Genomic DNA, 19,648 nt, shown 5'->3' on the forward strand with positions numbered 1-19,648 from the left:
TTCATTCGATTTTATCACGACTGTAATCTAAACACTGCACAGAAACGTGTGTTACGCGTCAAACCTGTTTTAGGATACTGCCACTTTACATTTTACCACATTACTTAAAAACTAGGCAATTCCCTACTCGTAATGTACAGCGGTCACATTGCGAAGACCAGGCCTGTTTCAAGGGTTACAAATACTTTACAGAGTAATAAAACATAGCGTGTTGATTTCACAAAAAATATAAACATATCTTTCCTTCCAAAATTTGTGTCCAAGTTACTTTGCCAGTTATCTATATAAATAACCTTATACAACAACGCCAAGATTTATAATATACCTGCGTTTGGACTTTAATTACAGGTTGGTAAACAACAATACTACAATAAACATAGCTACACAGAATATTTCAAATGTTTAGAAAAGTATACCACGACTAACAGGCCTATTTCACTGAAAAAAAATCTTTGAAAAGACAAACTTGTATCAACTACGGATAGTCACTGGCGAATTTCAATTCCTTTTTAAGGGTATTTTTGCACAACAACTTAATATATTTCGTTAAAACTAAAATAAACAAAAAACCTTCAAAAAATGTAAAACAACTACACTAACGTTAAGCGATTGTTTTGTCATAACTAAACAATCGGTGACAAATGGTGACGTTAAAATCTCACTAAATTTTAAAATTAGGCAAAATGTTTTGAATCGCAAAATAAGGTCAAAAAAGCTGTTTTTATTAACCTTTTGGGATCGGCAACAAAGATACGGACACTGTAAGTAATAACATTTTATACTGGTCTAATATTATCGGATATCCCTGGTAAAAAATACACTTAAACCGCAATATCCACGTACGCTAACTGAAACTGACTACATAAGCGACAAACTAACTTGACTGGGTTAGAATAGGAAGTAACCGTTTTTTTATAACTAGGCCTTTTGCCGACGAAAGTGAAGTATTTGTGTACATTAACACGCCTATGTTTGCTTTTGAAATCAAACTAAAGAACCTGGCGGAATGATAAAGCATTTCACTGACTGACTAATATGGCAATGCTTTTCAAACAAAATAAAACTTGAATGTTGGAATAAATCACAAAAACTGCTATATGGCAGACGTAATGTGCCTTTTTTATTCATCTTAAATTTTACCCCTGCCTTATATAAAATTTTCTTACTGATAGATAAACAAAATATTTTTTAAAACGACACTTGATTTAAGATTTTAATTACTGGTATATAAAGCAGACAAAACAATTTTATAAATGCAATTATATAAAATAATTTGTTTTTTTTGTTTTATATAGCTTTTTTCAAAAAAGGAAAACTTCCTATTTCTACAAATTAGGTAAAACTAAAATATAGGTTTACAAAACAGCACTTTAAAACCAGTATTGGTATTTAACTAAAGATGTCTGGGATTAAACACCTGCCCAAAACCATGTAGTGATATCATTAGCTCAATAGTGATTTACCATGACTTTCTAGCGCATGTTTTACAAAATTTTGTCACATAATTTTAGGCTATAGAAGTTTGTCAAGAATTTTGGGTCTTAAAATTATGTAATCTAGATAGTTCTGCCATATAGCTGTAATGCTTTACAAACATTTACTAGTAGAGTCAGGTATTTTTATTAATATAGGCCAGGGCTTTAACTTCTCAAACTTTCCCCTTTTTATTAAAAACTGTCCGCAACCTCCTAGGTTTAACAATTTAAAACATAACGTTTCTTGTTGTCTGCTTTGGCCCACATTAGTTGAAGTAATGTACATTAAAAAGGGGTTTTATTTTGCATTTGGTTTGTTATTAGCATACCAAACAGAAAAAATAAATTTTATAGATGTAGCACTTTGGAAATTTGGTTTATTTGCGACACCTTAATCATCTTGTGCTAGCACAAGTTTGAGAGGCCCTGATATAGACAAAGCATTCTTTCAACTACAAGTATACAAAACATTATTTTTAATTTTTTTATTTTAAAAATATTTTCTTCCTTTACTAAAATTCAGAATGATAACGAAGACAAAATAAGTATTACACACCAGACTTTAAAACTACCAAGTAATTATTAATCCATCTAACTGTAATCCATAAACCTTTCCTGCTAAACATAATACTATAATTACCAGTAAATACATTTTTTGATTTATACAGTATTTCAATATTACAGACAAAATACTGCTATGCATATACATGACCATTTTTTTACTTGTATTCTCTTTCTCACTAAAAAAAAGTTGTTGAAAACCAACAGAGTGCATATAATTATTTATCTAGCTGTAATAATTTACACTTTTCCTGCTTTTGCAAAACTTTGGCATGAATTTTTAATGTTTGAAAATTATTATGGAATGCAGGCTGGTCTATCATATAGATGTAATGACCAATGATTTCTGTTTTACAGATACTTACTGGTAGATCCAAGTATTTAATAACATAGGAAAATTCAACTGCAATTATACAAAACCATTTGTTTTTAGTTTTCATTCCTTTACTTAAATTTACAACTCTTCTTTCCCTTAAAAACAGTTATTGACAACCTTTAAAAACCAACCTTAAACATCTAATAAATATATCTAGTTGTAATCCTTTACTCTTTCCAGCTAAGGATAACACATGAAGATAGGATTACCAGTATAGCAAGTTGCTTTCAAAACCGCCCCCGGGCAAACATGATGCTACTTTTCAAAGTGCTTGTAATACACAGACTAGTTACTGTTAGCTGTAACAATAAAGTAAATGTACAAGTTAAAATTAGTATCTGGTGTGTTAAGTGCATTTGTTAAAAGGGAGGTGCTTCAGATTTGAAAAAGCATACAGTAATTTTTAATGTGTTTATGAGTAGCCAACATTAACAAGGTTAGCATGAACAAATATGTCATACCAACTTATGGAAAATATGGACATATTATAATTTTTTACATTGCAATTTTGAGTTTTTTTTTTTTTGAGTATTTTTTTTTATCAATAATTGCACAGTCGCACACACTTATGATCAATCAGCAATTTATGTTTTTAAGTGAAATTTCTAGCTAATTTGCAGATAGTATTATGGTTGTTTTCTTAAATATTTTAATTCTGTTTTAAAATTTTATGAAATTCCTTAGAAGTCACCTAAAATCCAACCTTACACTAGAAACAACTGCATACATATACTGGATATATACATAGGTCAAGTTTATCAAAAGCACCTGCAATTTGCTCAGAGCTAATTAAAAAATATTAAAGGGTGTTTGATCTCATGTGTTTACCGTGTGCAAACAGAAGAAAGTTGTTTTTATGTTGTCAAATATTTACAATGTCGTACTATCCGATAGCAGTAAGACATTTTACCCAGGCTATTCAATATTTGTTGTGTTTTGAATGCTTTTAAAAGTAAATGTTGACAATTTAAGTGTGTTTTTATTTAGGTTGAAAAAGGCTTCACAAATATTCAAAGCACAAGAAGTACTGGTTTAAATTTTAGAAAACAGTGAGGTTAGTAAGGTTTTTATCTGGTAACAGGTTGTATATCACTAGTTTGCATTAATATCTGTAACCAGTGCAGCTTATTAGTTACTGATGCGAATAAACACACAAATTTGTATTTTAGTTGAAGATAATTATAGCTGAATCTCTTTTAGACTTTTGTTGCAAAAGCAAAACAGGAATAGAATGGCCTCCATATTACTTTAACTTATAAAATCTGAATCAAAAGTTCCTGATACATTAAATTGTTCTCTTCAATTTGTTTTAAAATCTATAAATTTATTGAGAATGTTAACACACGTTTTCATTTATGTATTACTTTTTATTAAAGAAATATCGCTTAAAGTTACTTTAGAAATAATAACCCAAACCTTAATGCAGATAGATTTTCCATTCTTTGCCTAAAAAAAGTTTAGGTTATGAATGTTTTGTTTTGGGGCAGCAGGTAAATTAACAAACACAATAAAAATAAACTAATCAACTTAAACTGCAATAAACATGAGTCTGCCTAAACAACTAATGTTTTTAAGGATTTTTGTGAACAAAAAAGCTAAAACGGGCTCTAACAGTTTAGTAAATATTATTAAGTAGCTTTGACTTGAAAAAGCCGTACCACCAATACAAACAGTTTCCTGCAATTTAATTTTCTGTCAATAACTCCTGCCGTATTCGCTGTCGTGTCTGTGTGAAGCCATGCATGACCATACAAGACCGCGCACACACGCGCTAAGTCATGCGTGTCGCACGTGACGGCGCATGTGCGCGTGCAGCGAACACACACAAAAGCAAACAGCCAGACTGCTGAGGCGTTGCAAGATGGCAAAATATAGCTGAGTGACCAGCGCATAGATTACGACTTGTGGGAAATTGATGTCATGTACAGATGTTGTCAAGCCTGGCCTGGTTAAAGTTAAAGTTTGGAAAGCTAAAGAGCCTGCGGTTGTTAGCATTGCTTTTGCAGAGATTTTGGTTATAAAACGCGTTTTTTAGTCAAATATTTGCTTCTATGCGAATTACAGGGTTGTACAACAACAGTAGTGAGTTTTTAGTAACGATTGTGATTTATTCTAAAAATAGAATTAAATGAGCCCAAAAACCAACAGTTTTTTAGTGTAATTTAAGAAACGCTTCGCGCAACCCACATAATACCCCTACTGGATGAAACACGCCTATATTTGTTCAATAAACTTAAAGTCATTTACTAAGTAAACGAACTTTATGTGCTGCCTATGTTTTGGAGAGACCACTGTGAACAGATTTAATAGCAACTCTGGACTTAGCAGTTTGAATTATTGATTGGATTTAAAGTGCACATAGCTTTACATTTAAGTATCGCAATCGTCTGGCTAAAGCAGTATGTAGGGCTACCAAGGGTTTTAATTTAAGAACGCCAAACAGCATTGTAGTTGTGTTATTTTTGGAAAATAAAATAGGCCTATACAGGTTTAAAATTTCTAAAGGGCTTCACAAAAAGAAATCATTTACCCAATTTGTTCTGCGAAAAAAGTTATCTTGTACGACGAAAAGTGCCTTTATAGGACAAGGTAGATACCGTAATATTTGTCTTTAGAGGAAATATAAAGATAAAGTTTGAATATGTGATATAACATGATTTAAAAGACTTTTATTTTATTGTTTAGTTCACGAATTTCCCGTTATTTGTTCATTTACCAATAATTAAATTGTGCCGCGAAATTTAGGCACGAGTTACGTCAGAAGAAAGTAAACTTTAACCTATTTTTGCGCGTGCATACATTAGACCAGTGGTCGGCAAACTATAGGCCGCGGATTAAATGTAGGTCTTATAGCAATTTTAGTCGCGAGATATTTATCTAATTTCAGTTTTATTATGTAGTTTTGGACCGCGTGATAGCCAAACGTTCGTTGTGCTGTTGTTGGTGTGGCTGGAGCAGCGGTTCTCAACCAGTGGGACATGGCTCACTGGTGGGCCATAAGAACATTTGAGGTGGGCCACAGACCAATTTAAAAAAGCTAAATTTAGTTTCATTTGTGTCACTATGTTTAATTTTACAGGAATAATGGCTTGGGAAGGAATTAAAAGGAATGTAAATTTATTGTTTAGCCGCAAGTATCTCATTAATGCACGGTTGAATAAATAATCAGTTTTGACATTATGTTCTGCTGTGTTTTGTTCTAAACCTATTTTGCAGTTTTTCTTTCATAAACTGTTGGGTCACAGAATTTTTTTTCAACGTAAATGGGCCACGAAAGAAAAAAGGTTGGGAACCACTGATCTAGCGTTTTTACCTTGGTGTTCATCACTTGGCCACCCGGGCACCTAACCCTTGGGTTTAAAGTACATATTTGCGCACGAGTTTGTCCTAGAACAACAGGTGTTTAAAAAAAAAATTGTAACTTGAACAAAAATCCTACATCCACCCCCGTTGTCGTATTGTTTGCACGTAGTTGGCCTTTAATAGCTCTGGAGAAAGTATTTTGGGCCGCGACTAAAAACGTTTGCCGACCTTTTTCTTAAAATTCACTGGAAAAATACCTAAATTAACTTTACAAATCAAAGCTGCAAATTAACTTTACAAACATTAAAAAACTTCACCTTTTGGGTACAACAAGTCGCCCTCACTATACAGTGAATACTTAGTTGGTTGGTAGAGAGCTCTTAACCGCACAATTCCGCATCAAGGTACACCAAGATTCCGTAGTAGGCAACGTAACCACGCTTTTAAGTGCAGGCATTTCCTGAGTTAAATTCCCGTGTGGGTTTACTTAAGCGTCGCCCATTTAAAGCAGTTCGCGGCTATCACCCGGTCAATATATAACCGGCTGCTGTTGTTTAGTCCCTTGTGAAAGTCTTGGCAGTCTAGTTTAAGATCAAAGTATAACGTTGTCTGGTTTGAAGTAGTGGCAGTGGCAGAACGAAACCCGAAACGCCCCGAACCGGCGTGCTGATATTAGGTGTACGGAGTAGCGGTAAAACTGATTTTTGTAATTTTCATCCATCTTCTTGAATATGTCTAACTAAGATTTAAGTTGGATATTTGCAAACTACATCGAAAGATAACCTCACGTTTTTAAGGTTACTTGTTTAGGCAATCCGTTATGACGTATAACTTTGTGACGTATCTCTAAAAATTGTCATAAGTTCTGGTGAGAATTTTTTTTGTACTTTCACCCCTAGTTGAAAGGTGAATAACTATAATTTTTCCTTAACTATAATTTTGAAATTGGTTCTCCAAGCAACATTCGTTTTTCCGGTGTAAGTGAAGTTTTTAGTCGATGTTTAGACAGCATTTATTCCTGTTTTAAATATTAGTATTTACCCTGATGAGGTCAGCTGGTATCTGCTGCAACGAAACCTCGGTTTACAAACCTAATTGAAAACCACAAAAGCGATATTTATCTATTTGTGGGTTTACTATGTTGGTAATACGATAAAATGTCATTTTGAAAATAAAGCAATCATGATAACGTAATTAAGTATTTCCTGATACCGGTAATTAAGTCCGGATTTTCAAATTAGCCTCAGTTCTTAATTAGGCGCTTCAGGACCAAGGTGGTCATTGATTTTGACCTAAAGCGTTTAAGGGGTAATCAGAAGGTCATTTATGACTAATTTAACGAAATTGTCGCGACTTTCATATTGTCGGTTGCTTTACAAATTAACTATGAACAATAGCGTGAAGTTAATTTAAAATATTTTAGTGGTTAGGTTCACGTTTTTCGATTCAATTTTTTACGTTTTCCACAAATTAAAGGTATTGGATTTGCAAACTTCTAGGCAAGGTGAAAGTAGAATAAACTTTTAATGGGACTCATGAAAATTTTCAGAAATGGCGTCAAGTTACGTCATAATGGGACGTCTAAAACAAGCCTTATAAAGCAACGTTTGATGTAGTGCACAATTATCCAACTAAAATTTTGGCTTAAATACTGTAAATACTTTGAAGAAATGGTAAAAGGGGGGAAAGGGGCATATTCGGATAAAAGTAGAACATTTTTTACCGGTATGGCGAACCTGCAAAAACTTATTTTACGGGAACACCGTTTCCGGACCGTTTAGGCTTACTTTTATCACTGCTGTTTAGAGACATGGGATTGAATCATGAAACATAGAAAGTGATTTCACCCTGGATTAAGCTGTGTCTAGTGTTTTATAAATTCTATATGAAAGAAGGGCAAAATCTCTATGCTCTCAAATGACCCGGTGTATAGGTTACCTTAGCTTTTGTGTCGCCTCGATAATGAATACATTCATTTTAGATTTATTTGTTCTCAAACTCCAACTTTCCATTTGTAGTTCTGAGCATAATAGATGGAAGTTGCACTTAGGCTAGTAGTACTATCAAAGCCCAAACAGAGATAGGTGTAGGGTAGCATTTAGGTAGCATTTTGTACGTTTCGAATAGATATTACGATAATGGCTGGAGGTTGTAGTTGGGTGTAGAGTAAATATCAAAGCCCATAAGGAAGCTGGTATTATTTCGTGAACGTTTAGAATATAACTCTTAAGATAACGGCCGGATGTTATAGTTAGACGTAGAATACACAAGAAAGGTGCATTTTGTACGGTTCGAATAACTCTTTATTGACTTTCAACATCACATGAAAATGTTACCTACTTCTATAATGTGCATATTCCCGGTACATTTGTAGCTAGTTCGACGCATTCAATGTACCACTTTTTAACTGGTGTATAGTTTTATATGTTGGCATATATCGTTTAGCTAATTCCCACACGAACTGCATGAGGCATAGGTTTGTTGATATCGGCGGAAAGCATATGTTTACACTCCTCGATCACATGGTTGTTTTGTTTTTATTACGCAGCTCATCCTAAGGATATACATAGCGTTACATGCACAACGGCAGGATATTGATAAAAGACAAAAGAGCAGGTGTGGACAAACTACGTCCCGCTTGCCAGATACGACATGTTAATGGTTTATTCTACAAACCATTTAAACATAAATTGGGTTTTCGGTTATTATTTTTTGCTAGATGCTTGGTAAGAAGCAATAAGACAGTGCTTCTTAAACTTTTTTAGTTTCGTTCACCCCTAGTATCTCCAGATTTCATTCACCCTTGTCTCATGATATGATAAAACTATCTCGTCTATATATAACAGCACAAAATGACTTACTTGTTTCGATTTTTGTTAAGATCATCTCAAGCTAAGTTTTACCATTGCAAATCTGCAATTTTTCGAGTCCAGAAATATAAAAGCACAAAAGACAGTCACCAAATTGTTGTAGCCTACTTACACACTCAGTGCAAACCAACTTTACTATTAGAAAAAGCAAAAAAAACACAAAAAAACAACATTCAGTAGTCGATTTACTGCAGAGCTATCATCCATTTTTGACGCTTCACCCTTATTCACCCCTTTTGGTTGGTTCACCCCTGCAAAAAAATTATTCACCCTGGGGTGAACTATTCACCTGTTTAAGAAACACTGCAATAAGATTCCACGATGCGGTAAACTTAATAGTAACAAAATATACGTTTCAAATTCGACCAGCCAGCTCGAAAAACGAAAAAAGAAGTATAGCCTAAAATAGTTTTTATAAAGGAATAAATTATTCGTTCAATTCGCATATAGCAATTGGACATATACGCCTTAATACAACATAAAACTATTATGACGTTGATATAATGTACATTGTTTCATTAGAACGTTAACACAATGCTATACCTACTTTTCTAAGAACGTTGTAATTTATCACTAAAACTATTGTGACGTGGACAATGCACATTGTTTTATTCGAACGTCCATGTAATCTTGCGTTTTAAGTAATTTAAGAAGTTATGTACGCGTTTCTGATTTACAAACTGTTACTACCAGGATTCAAGCAAAACCACAAAGGTTGCAAAAAAGATCCAAAACAACTTTATTCAACAAAAGCAGAATACAAAAAATGTTTCTACCAGGCATAGTAATTTTTATCAAAAACAACTCCTCTTGTATTTGTAATTCTTAACCCACTTTTCGGCAGCCAATGCAATGTTTTTTTTTTTTAATAATATGCGTTTCTGATATTTCTCCGATGGCAAACTGCAAATCGCCAGCAGTATGCTCCAATAAAGATAATTAATATACCGGTAATTGACGATATTTCGGAGTTTTTGATTAACAGATGGTTTGGTCACTGCACGAGGTTCACAGAAGGGAAAGTCCCACTTTCCTGCCGGTGTATTGTTTCCACGAAAAAAATGCATGGACAGCATGAACAGGGGGCGTGGCTTGTGTCTCTACGGCTGCTCTAGCAGGTTTTTTGAAGCAGGTTTTACGATGTGCAAAGTTAAGCCGCAATGTTGTTGATTTTGTGGGTTATGGGGCGGCTACGCTTAAGTTGCTGTTGACAACTCACTTGTAAGAAAAACGGATTTCCTAGTGGCGCGATGTATCCAGACATTTAAAATAATGTAAGATTTCTGGACAACCGAATTCTTTGTAAGAAATTTAAGGATTGAGTTCGACAGATAGTTTAGGATAATGTAAGGTTTCATTTGTCTGAAAAGCATCAGTCATCGATTTCTTACTGCGCGGATTTTAGTTGTTTTTCGGCATTTTTCTTGAAAACCCACCTATTCTAAAATCGGTGCGCCAAACTTTTTAAGAGAAATCAACACCAAAAAAAGAGTTTTTATGAAACAAAAAAGTTCCCTCTAAGTCAGTGTTTTTCAACCTTTTTAACTCAAATACCAAGCGTTAGTGCAACAGCAAAGCTTTGGCGACCCAATTCTATACACTGAACTATTGTCAAGCTTAAAGTGAACTTAACACTGTTAAGATAAGAGCATTAATAAATCGAAATTTATTGAATATGACCAATGTCTTTGGATTGATTTCGGCAATTTTCTCAAATTTTAAAGAAATCTTGCTTAGAGCGAATTTTAACAAATCTAACCAAATAAAACTAACACAGTCGGCGACCCAACCGTTTTCGGGTCACGACCCATAGTTTTAGAAACACCGGCCTTATTAATCATTACCTGCTATATTGTGTTGACTAGTCTCCTCGCAAAACTTACATCGCTCACCCAAGCCTATAGGAAGTGGGGAAGCTGCACAATTAAGAGTAATTGCCTCAGTTAGGAAGCGCCTGTAATATGAGGTGTTTGTGATAAAGCTACTTTAACCTTCAACACATGTGTGCGAAAAACTATCGGGTATGATAGCAGTTTGCCAATATTGTCGGCTCTCACGGAATATTTGAAAAACAGCTAACCTATATATGAAAATTAGATAAAGTTTTGCGCGAAATTATTTCAAACAAGCAGAAATCGTTTTAAAAGCCTTTTCTTCATTTTTCTACTTAGCCTATTCTTGTTACGATTGACGTTGAAAGTAAAGCAAAAAGTATAGGCCGGTGTTATATGCAAACACTCCTCGGCTAGTGAAGTTTTTTTTAACTGCCAAATTTTATTGTTTTTTCCTTACAGGAGCTTGATGCATTTAAATCAATTATTGTAGAATATAATCGAAGCAATTAAGGATATTATTTTTTGTGGCTGTTTCCCTTTTTCTCATGATATAAGCTTTTTGTCTAAATGCATGCCTAAAAAGTTGGCCGTTGATTAGTATTTATTAAAAAGCTTTAACGAAGTAAAACAAAAATGATAAACATTAGAAGAATTTTGTTCTAAATTACTACATTAACGGACAGAAATCGTAGTTTTTGAAGTCTTATCGTTGTGAGAGTAGTAACTTTGCCTATTTAGTTTCAAATTGCGTTCAAAGTGAGGCTAAAAGTATGGGGTAGAGGTGTTTTATGTGAACACATTTCACCCAGTATAGTTGTTTTTTAACTGCCAAATTTTTTCGGTTTTATCCAAACATTAGCTTGATGTATTTGAATCAAATGGGATTCTGGATCATTTCCAAACACCATTCATAACCCGGTGAATAAACCCCGGTCGAATTTTGTCCGGTGGGGAATATTTACTCAGCGACGCCTCACAAAAGTTGATTTGCGTCACTATACGTGAGTACTATAGAGCTTGTCATACTAGAAAAATCGGTATTTTCGTTTAACACCCGCCATCACAAAGAATATGCGAAAGCAATTCAGTTTTTCTATTTCAAAAAGTTGTTTTGTTGTAGTAAAAAGAATGTGTTCATGCAGGGACGCCTATATTTGCTTGTTTTTGGATTTTATTTGTTTTGTATAGCTGTGTTTTTTTTGTGTTTTTTTGCGGCAGTGCAAAGCATAAGGTACTTTATTGTATAGTCATTTCCTTTTTTCGTATTGCATCCTCAATTCTTCCAGGTATTGAAAAAATCTTTCTCAGAACCAATTTTAACAAATCTAAACATGCGAGCTACTGCAGTTGTCGACCAAACTAAACCAAACGACCACGCAACTCCGGGTCAATAAGTATGGGTTAAGAAACACTGAAGTCAACATAAAGCGTAAAAACCATGTGAACTACTGCAGGCGGCGACCAATTTAACCGGCCATCTAATTCTGGCTCGCGACCCATGGGTTGAGAAACACTGCGCTAAAATAATTCCAGCTGCAAAAGTGCTGGTGCAACGAAATCGATCTTTTTTATTGGCGTTCAAACGGGCCAAGAAATCGTTTTACGGCGTGGAAACGTAGTTTGAAAGCGATCGTTTGTCTTGAGACGATAAATCAATAGAGCATCGCTAAAAACGCTTCGAAAATTGCAAGCCGTATTTTGTAATGATGCTTTAGCGGTGTTAATGTGATTAAAACTATACAGCTGGTTTTTAGAGCAGTGGTTTTCAAACTGTGTTCTGCGGCACGCCAGTGTGCATTGGAAGATTGTAAAGAGTGCCACCAAACTTTTATTTCTTTATCACTTATTAGTATTGCAAATATAGGCGTACAGACATGTGGGACCTAAATACACACTATTCACTGACTAAAAGAAGCAGGTTATTTAACTACGGTCTTGTCATTTACTGAGGCTGATTGACAAAAATATAATTGTATTTGATGTGCCGCGAATTTTTTTTTTAATGTTACGCAAGCTGAGAAATATTTAAGGGTCACACTCTTCTGGAATTTAGGCTAAAGTGGTTCTCAACCTGCTGTGCCCAATGTAGCAACCCCTCAGGGCTTTAAAAGAGTTTAGGAAAGTTAAGGTAATAATATGCCCCCCCCCCCCCAAAAAAAAGGTTTAACTGCATATATACAACAAGTGTAACTTTTAAGTGAGACTGCCTCAAGTTATATTCACACGTTACCCTGTTAAATCAAAGTAAATTTGAACAATTTTTAAACAGTTGGCACTACATCATTTGAAATCAACATTTTTTTGTGGTCGTATGTAATTACCACATATGTAATTAAAACGAGATATTAAAAATTGATTTAAGTGCTTTTGAAGTGCCAGGTTGAAGTTATTTGGCGTAAGTTAGTTTCAATCGATTTTTATTTTGTAAAGTCCCCCACGATTTAATAACACGAGAGCCACTTGGTCTGTATGCTAGGCAATTAGTTTGCTTTTGAGGGCTGTTTATGATGTTGAGACTTTAACCATATTTTTTTCTGAACACCTAATCGTATTGTGGACTTATGATAGAACAATAATTTTTTTTAGATAAAACATTTAGTATATTTCTTTGCTTAGTCTGAATTTTATGACAAGTATGCATCAAAAGTAGTGCTTTATATTTGGCAAGGTCGGCACCATTGGAAGTTTAACTTAAATCAGAGTTTGAATTCAAAGCCCACTTCAGAGTTAAAAAAATCGCCATTTATCTTCCTTCAACACGACAAGTCAATAGTAAATGCCAAAGCACGATATCATTAGTTAGCCAATTAGTAGTGTGCAATAATGACTTGGCCGGATGCCTATATGCAGGGGTGACTGTAGAAAAGTTATTTCACCGGAACAACTAACAATTTCAGTGATGACATCACAAAATAACGTCATAACAGGAACGTATAAAACAAGAAACCTTAGGAAACCCGAGGTTATCGTTCGACGTCGTGCACAAATATGCAGCTTAAAACCTTTAAATACGTTCAAGGAGAGCGGTTTAGTCTGGGAAGAAAGCACATTTGTTACCGATCACTTTGCACCAAAAACTATTTTTACCGGAAACCTTTTCCGGACCGTTCCGGCTTAATTTCACCACGAATACGAATAGATTTGACAAAGTTGCACGGCACATTTGACAATTTCACATACATTTTGAAAACTACTGTTTCAAATCACTGCATTTACTCTGTATAAAAAAACTACAAAGATTATGTGGAATATACTTTGGAACACTATATACGGATCTGTTTATAAGTTTAATGGTGAAAATAACGGTGATATCACTGATGATGGCATTAGAAATTGCCGAAACGTTTCAAAATAAAGCATGTCGCTTTTAACGTCTATTTGGGCCGTTATTTTCACCATTAAACTTATGTGGAATATAATCTTGCAATCAAGGCCAGCGTTGAACAATGCACCAGCTAATTATCACTTCTTGTTTGGCCGGCTAGAAAGTCGATCGTCATCAATAATGCAACATCGTTGTGACGTCATAGTGGCCTGTAGTCGCGCCTTGTTCAAGAGCAATTTGCTGTAATCTATTTGGAGAAACTTTCGGCGACTGTCTAGTTTTGTTTTGGTATAAAGTTGAAATTGTTAGTCAGAAAGTGTTACAATTTGCGTAAAAGCACTTCGGTTTCTGAGGAATACTGTTTTAAATAAGGTTAAGTTTTCCAACTAAGGTCGCTGTATTTGCCGCTGTAATAAACTCCGGGGCACTGGTCTAGAATTCTGCCACATTTTCGTCTGGCGTTATATTGCTAACATTATTTTGGCTTGGGTTTGAGTTAGTCAAGTGTTACTAATATATTTATTCTCCAATATTTATTTTTTCCTGGCAATTTCTTTTTTGACTAATCGTTTCGTTACTGTTAAAAAACAAGTGGTAGGATTCTAAACCAGCGCCAAATCCTGTTACGACATTTAAATGTTAACATGTAATAAGTATAAATAGTGGTTTAGTTCCAAAACAGGTGACAGCATTATGTATATATTGCTGTTTACGTTACCTAAAGTTAGTTTGAATATCTATAGTCTTTTTATTTTATACTTTTTGTATATTAGTCGGCTAACGTATTCTCGTTTTAATTAATTAAAAACCCTAATGAGGTCAGCTGTATCTGCTGCCGAAACGTCGCTGTATAATTTCGTGGAACACAGAAAGTCCCTGTAAACCTCATTTAGTTTAGCTCGACTGAGTTTGCGCCACTGCTTGTTTATCAACAGGAGAGTGATTTCACCTGTTAAAAGCGAATGAATCAGAATGACTAGCGATCCACGAATGATGTTGTTAGCTTGGTGTAAGCTGTAGACGAACTTACAGCTGAGAGAGCGCGGCGTAACTTTGGATTCGTGTGATAAGTATCTTGCCAGGGAGTAATATTCTACAGCTGCGTTGGTCGCACGTTTTGTTAAGTTTTGTCTCGTGATAATAAAAAACAAATAAAATGTTGTATAACCAGCAAGGACTATTTAGTGTTGTTGTTTTATATTGTTGACAAATAACTTAATCTTTAGAGATATTTTGTTTAGAGCTGTTTTACTTTGTACACATGAATTCCTGAGTTAGTGTTTCACCAAAGGCGAGTTTCGGGCTTAACTTGCTGTTGAAGTTTTTTAATTGTTAGAAAATATTTTTTTTTACTTTGTACTTCTAGATTCCTAAATCAGGCTTCTAGCATTGTTATTCTTTCAGGAAAATTGTTGTCGGGAAAATAAGTTAGTTTGTCTTCCACCAAAGAACCTTAATTTACAATTGACACAAAGTTGTTGTTCTGTGTCTCTATTGTGGGGCCTGATGACCAGTGTTGCAATGACTTAAATCAATGGCTTTACTTAAGTACACTTAAGTCACTGACTTGACTTAGGTGCACTTAAGTCACTGACTTCAAATGACTTGACTTGACTTAAGTCTTTTGGGCAAAATGACTTCACATGACTTATTTTTGGACGTATTAGTTGACACTTGAGTCAAATATCAGTGATTTAACTTTGAGATGACTTGGTTTTATATAATGACTTGAATGGGACTTACTTGTTATTTATTAAAAAACTTGACTTGGACTCAAGTCGTTTAAAAATGACTTGTTTACAACACTGCTGATCATCGAATACACAATACACGTAATATACGATAAAAGTTCCTCAAACTTTCACATTGTCGTCGCCTCGTAAATAGCCGCGGGCACAAAATGCGAAGTGACTTCATATTATGTCAACAAACAACAGTAGCACTTCGTTGTCGCAACAGAATTCAGTTTTCTCAATGCAAGCGGGAATTTTTATAATTAGCGTACAACAACAATGTGGTTCGTTTGCTATTTTCATGGTTTTGGTGTTCCAATGCGAAATACTGCTAGAAAGGAAAGAGTTTCAACATATTTAAAAGTTTAGCATTTGCTTTTGATGCAATGAATTGCAGGAGGTATTTCTCCATTCAGTTGAGTAAGAGTTTAGTCACACAACGATTATTTTACAACGATGACGCTTAGTCTTTCTTAACTGGTAGTGTTTCTTAACTGGTCGGCGGAAAAGTTTGTCTGGGTAAACATATTTTTAATGCATCATTTGAAATCTTGTGTACAGCAGTATTGATTCAAATGTTAGAAGAATATTGTACGCTGTTATTTTATTTTATTTGGTCCATTTCAAAAAAAAAAAAGTGGTTCAACAAGTGAAAAGTTTGAGAACAACTGCGTTAAGTAGTCGTTGTTTGGACACCAATACTTTTGTGAATCAGGGGATACAAAACTTTTTAAAAACGCCAATATCTGTAAGAATTAATGATCGCGGATCAGATGTATAAGTTTGTAAAAAAAATTATTATCTTGATGAATATCGTTCAACGAAGGATATGTAATTGACTATATGCAAAACATTGTATCCAGGCCTTGATAAATTGAGGTTCAAATTAAAATTTAATCAAAATTTAATTTGGAATACAACCGACAACATTTCAACTGTATACTTCACTGGGGAAATAAGAACTCGTTCAAAAGAACTAACCCTCTCAAGTTTGTTGACCTCTGCTGTAAATCACTTTGGAGAACCCTCTCAAGATTTCACCCTGGTGCTAATGGTGCGTTTGCTAACCTGTTTCAAGCCTTGCCTTGCTACATTCTGTGATTTATAATTGCGACGACGTTAGGCAGCCTTCTGAGTCAATAGTGGGTACGTTTTGTCGTGAAAGGTTGGTTGTAAGAAGGACTATGACTTTAGCTGGCTGGTTATTTACTAAAAACAACTTGTCTTGGACTTAAGTCGTTTTTAAGTAATGCAACTACTTTCCTTAATAATAAAAATAGCATTTAAATAAAATTTCGTTTAGCCACAATTATTTTAAGGGACTATACAACTTGGAAGTTTAGAGTTAGTTGTGTCCATAGTGGATACGTTAAGTCGAAAGAAGGTTACAGAGTTGCAATAACGAACAGAAAACTGAGATTGAACAAGTCTGAAAAATCAATGAATTAGGACTACGGATGTAAAGTTTTTGTTTTATGAAAGCTATTAACTGTTTTAACGTTTCACCAAGACTTCTTAATATTGTAATTATATGATTGTAATTGCATTGGCCCGTTGCTACTAATGCAATAAATCGCGAATAACAATTTCGTTATCGTACAAACAGGCCAAGATATCACAATAGCAAAATAACAACATTGCAATTTTCAGCACGAAACAATACTGTGCTTGAATATTCCCTTACACGTCACAGCATCGATATTATGTGGCATTTCAAGCACGTTTATAACTATGACATGAGTTTGATGATGAGTTAATGGGTTTAAGCATAAATCGCTTGTGTTTACATGATATTCTACTCCGTCACAACCAACTCGCTCCGAACGAATTTGATTGACGGAAGTTGTAATTTGCCCAAATCGTGTTGTTTTGTTTCGATGAATATTACACCCGGCCTAGAGTGCTAGAAGTGCAAAATAAAACTACTATTGAATCGCATATAGTTTTTGAAATAATAGCCAGCCGTTTGAGCTTGGAAGTGATGCGGATGTACAAATCATCGCTGATTTTAGTGTTTTTATGTAAAAGGTCAGGCTTTCGAATAGAAACGTCATTTTGTAGAAACAAGTGCATAATATTGATTAGAAGTCTATCATAGTTCTGCAATAAACGCTAAAAAGTGAAACTATCGCTAATATATGGAGCTTGTAGTTGACCTTCAAATAAATATCAAAGCTAACAAACTTCCTACTTTTATACGGACTTTGCCCAAGCCCCGAATGCTCGTGCTGTTGTTATTATTGTTGTTGTGATGAATATTGCAAGCAGTTTGAGCTTGGAAGTGATGCGGATGCACAAACCATCGCGGATTTAACAGGATTTTATGTAAAAGGCTTTCTGAAAACAAAATACTTTAATGAAAGAAGTATTCGTTTGTATTAGCATTCATTTCGTTCAATAAGTGTTGTTTTGTAGCAACAAGTGTTAACAAACGACTTCTCGCGCACTTTGTATTTAGAAGTCTATCATATTTCTGCAAATTCATATTTCTGCAATTAACGCGAAAAAGTGAAATCATTGCTGAAATATGGAGCATGAAGTTTGACTTCGAACAAGTGTCAAAGCTAAGATGCTTCCTACTTTTATATGGGCTTTGATAAACGAAATGTGTAGTTTATTTAAAATATCTACTAATTTCATAAGTTTGTTTATTTAGAAGTCAGGATTTTAACCCAGCTTTAAAAATGTAAGTTCACTAAAACCAATATTTGCTCATTGTGAACATTTCTCAGAGGGTACGATATTGATTAACCCACATAAAAGCCGTTAATCGACAAATACATATTTACAGTTATAATGCTTTTCTTTTGAATCGTGAAATAAAGTTGCTTTTGGCAAAGTACAACCAACCAACCTAATTTTAGTGTTGGACTATGCTTGTAAACTGAAAAAAGTTTGGGCTCAACACAGTCCTAAATTTCGATTCCGTCCAAAACCGAATGAAAAAATAATAACTTTTTATTGAAATTTAACTCCTTACTTTACTCTTAGTAACATTAGTAAGCATAACTAGTAAGCTTTGTTTTGCCATTACAACCACACCCATTGGTTTGCTTGTTAAGAGGATGTTGCTATTACATCAAGTGAATCGTGTTTATGTGGGAAGTTGGCTTCAGTCAAGTTTTCCATCTATCAAAATGCTGTGCAGTGATACAATCGCCTGCTGTTGGATTAGCATCGAGCAACTTGTGTACAAAACGTTCTGCAGCTTTACGCAAATGATTATCAAGGCTTTTAGAGTGTTAAGAGCAGTGATTCTCAACCTTTTTCAGAGCAAGAGCCGCATTTCAAACCTAAGGTTTGCAAGGAGCCGCATAAAAAACAACAGTAGGCATATAATTAAAAAAACATTAAGAAAGCAACTAGAAAACAACAACTATACATTACGCTAGCCTAGGCTAACTAATTAACACTGTTTGCCATAGCTTGTCGATCAGGACTAAATATATTGTGACGTAACAAACCACAAAATTATTTTAAAGAGTCGGATGGAAGTACCCGGTAACATTAGTACTTCGTACTCGGGACCCTTGCTGATACAATTCATTAATTTTTGATTTCTCTTACTTACTTTGTAACTAATTTTTCACTCGGTTAGAGAGCCGCAAAATGTTCAGTTGAGAGCCGCGGTTGAGAATCACTGGTCAAGAGATTCGGGTCGCTTACAAAAAGTCAGTTAAGAGATTCGGCCCGCCAATACTTCGCCGTTATGCTTACGCGTAATATTTGTGTCTCTGTGAAAAAGGTTGGTAAACACTGCTCTTATGCAGAAAGAATGTTTGACGCCATGATATACCATATTTTTCTATAATGCAATTCACTTACCTGTATAATTAAATTCGATCTAATAAAATACAAGCAAGCCTATGATCAGATAGAAGTTGAAAATATTCGGTTAAAGTTTGTTTACTGTTTTTTAGGCTAAACACTCTTGTTATTTTTTGTCGCTAATATCGTGAAAATTGGAATTTACAACAATTATCGAGTAATTCCATAACAACACGCCAAAGTACATTATACAAAACTTATATTCTACTTAAAGGTATAGCTGGTATAAACATAGTTTCAGTTTGTAAAAGTAGCTTCTGTTGTACAACCAACACATTTTCAATGGAAGACTGCTGCAACTAATGACCTTAAAGACAAACAAAAACGCAAATTGACCACTCA

The sequence above is a fragment of the Ascidiella aspersa genome, chromosome 7, assembly GCF_963924565.1.
Source record: "Ascidiella aspersa chromosome 7, kaAscAspe10.2, whole genome shotgun sequence".
Lineage (NCBI taxonomy): Eukaryota > Metazoa > Chordata > Ascidiacea > Phlebobranchia > Ascidiidae > Ascidiella > Ascidiella aspersa.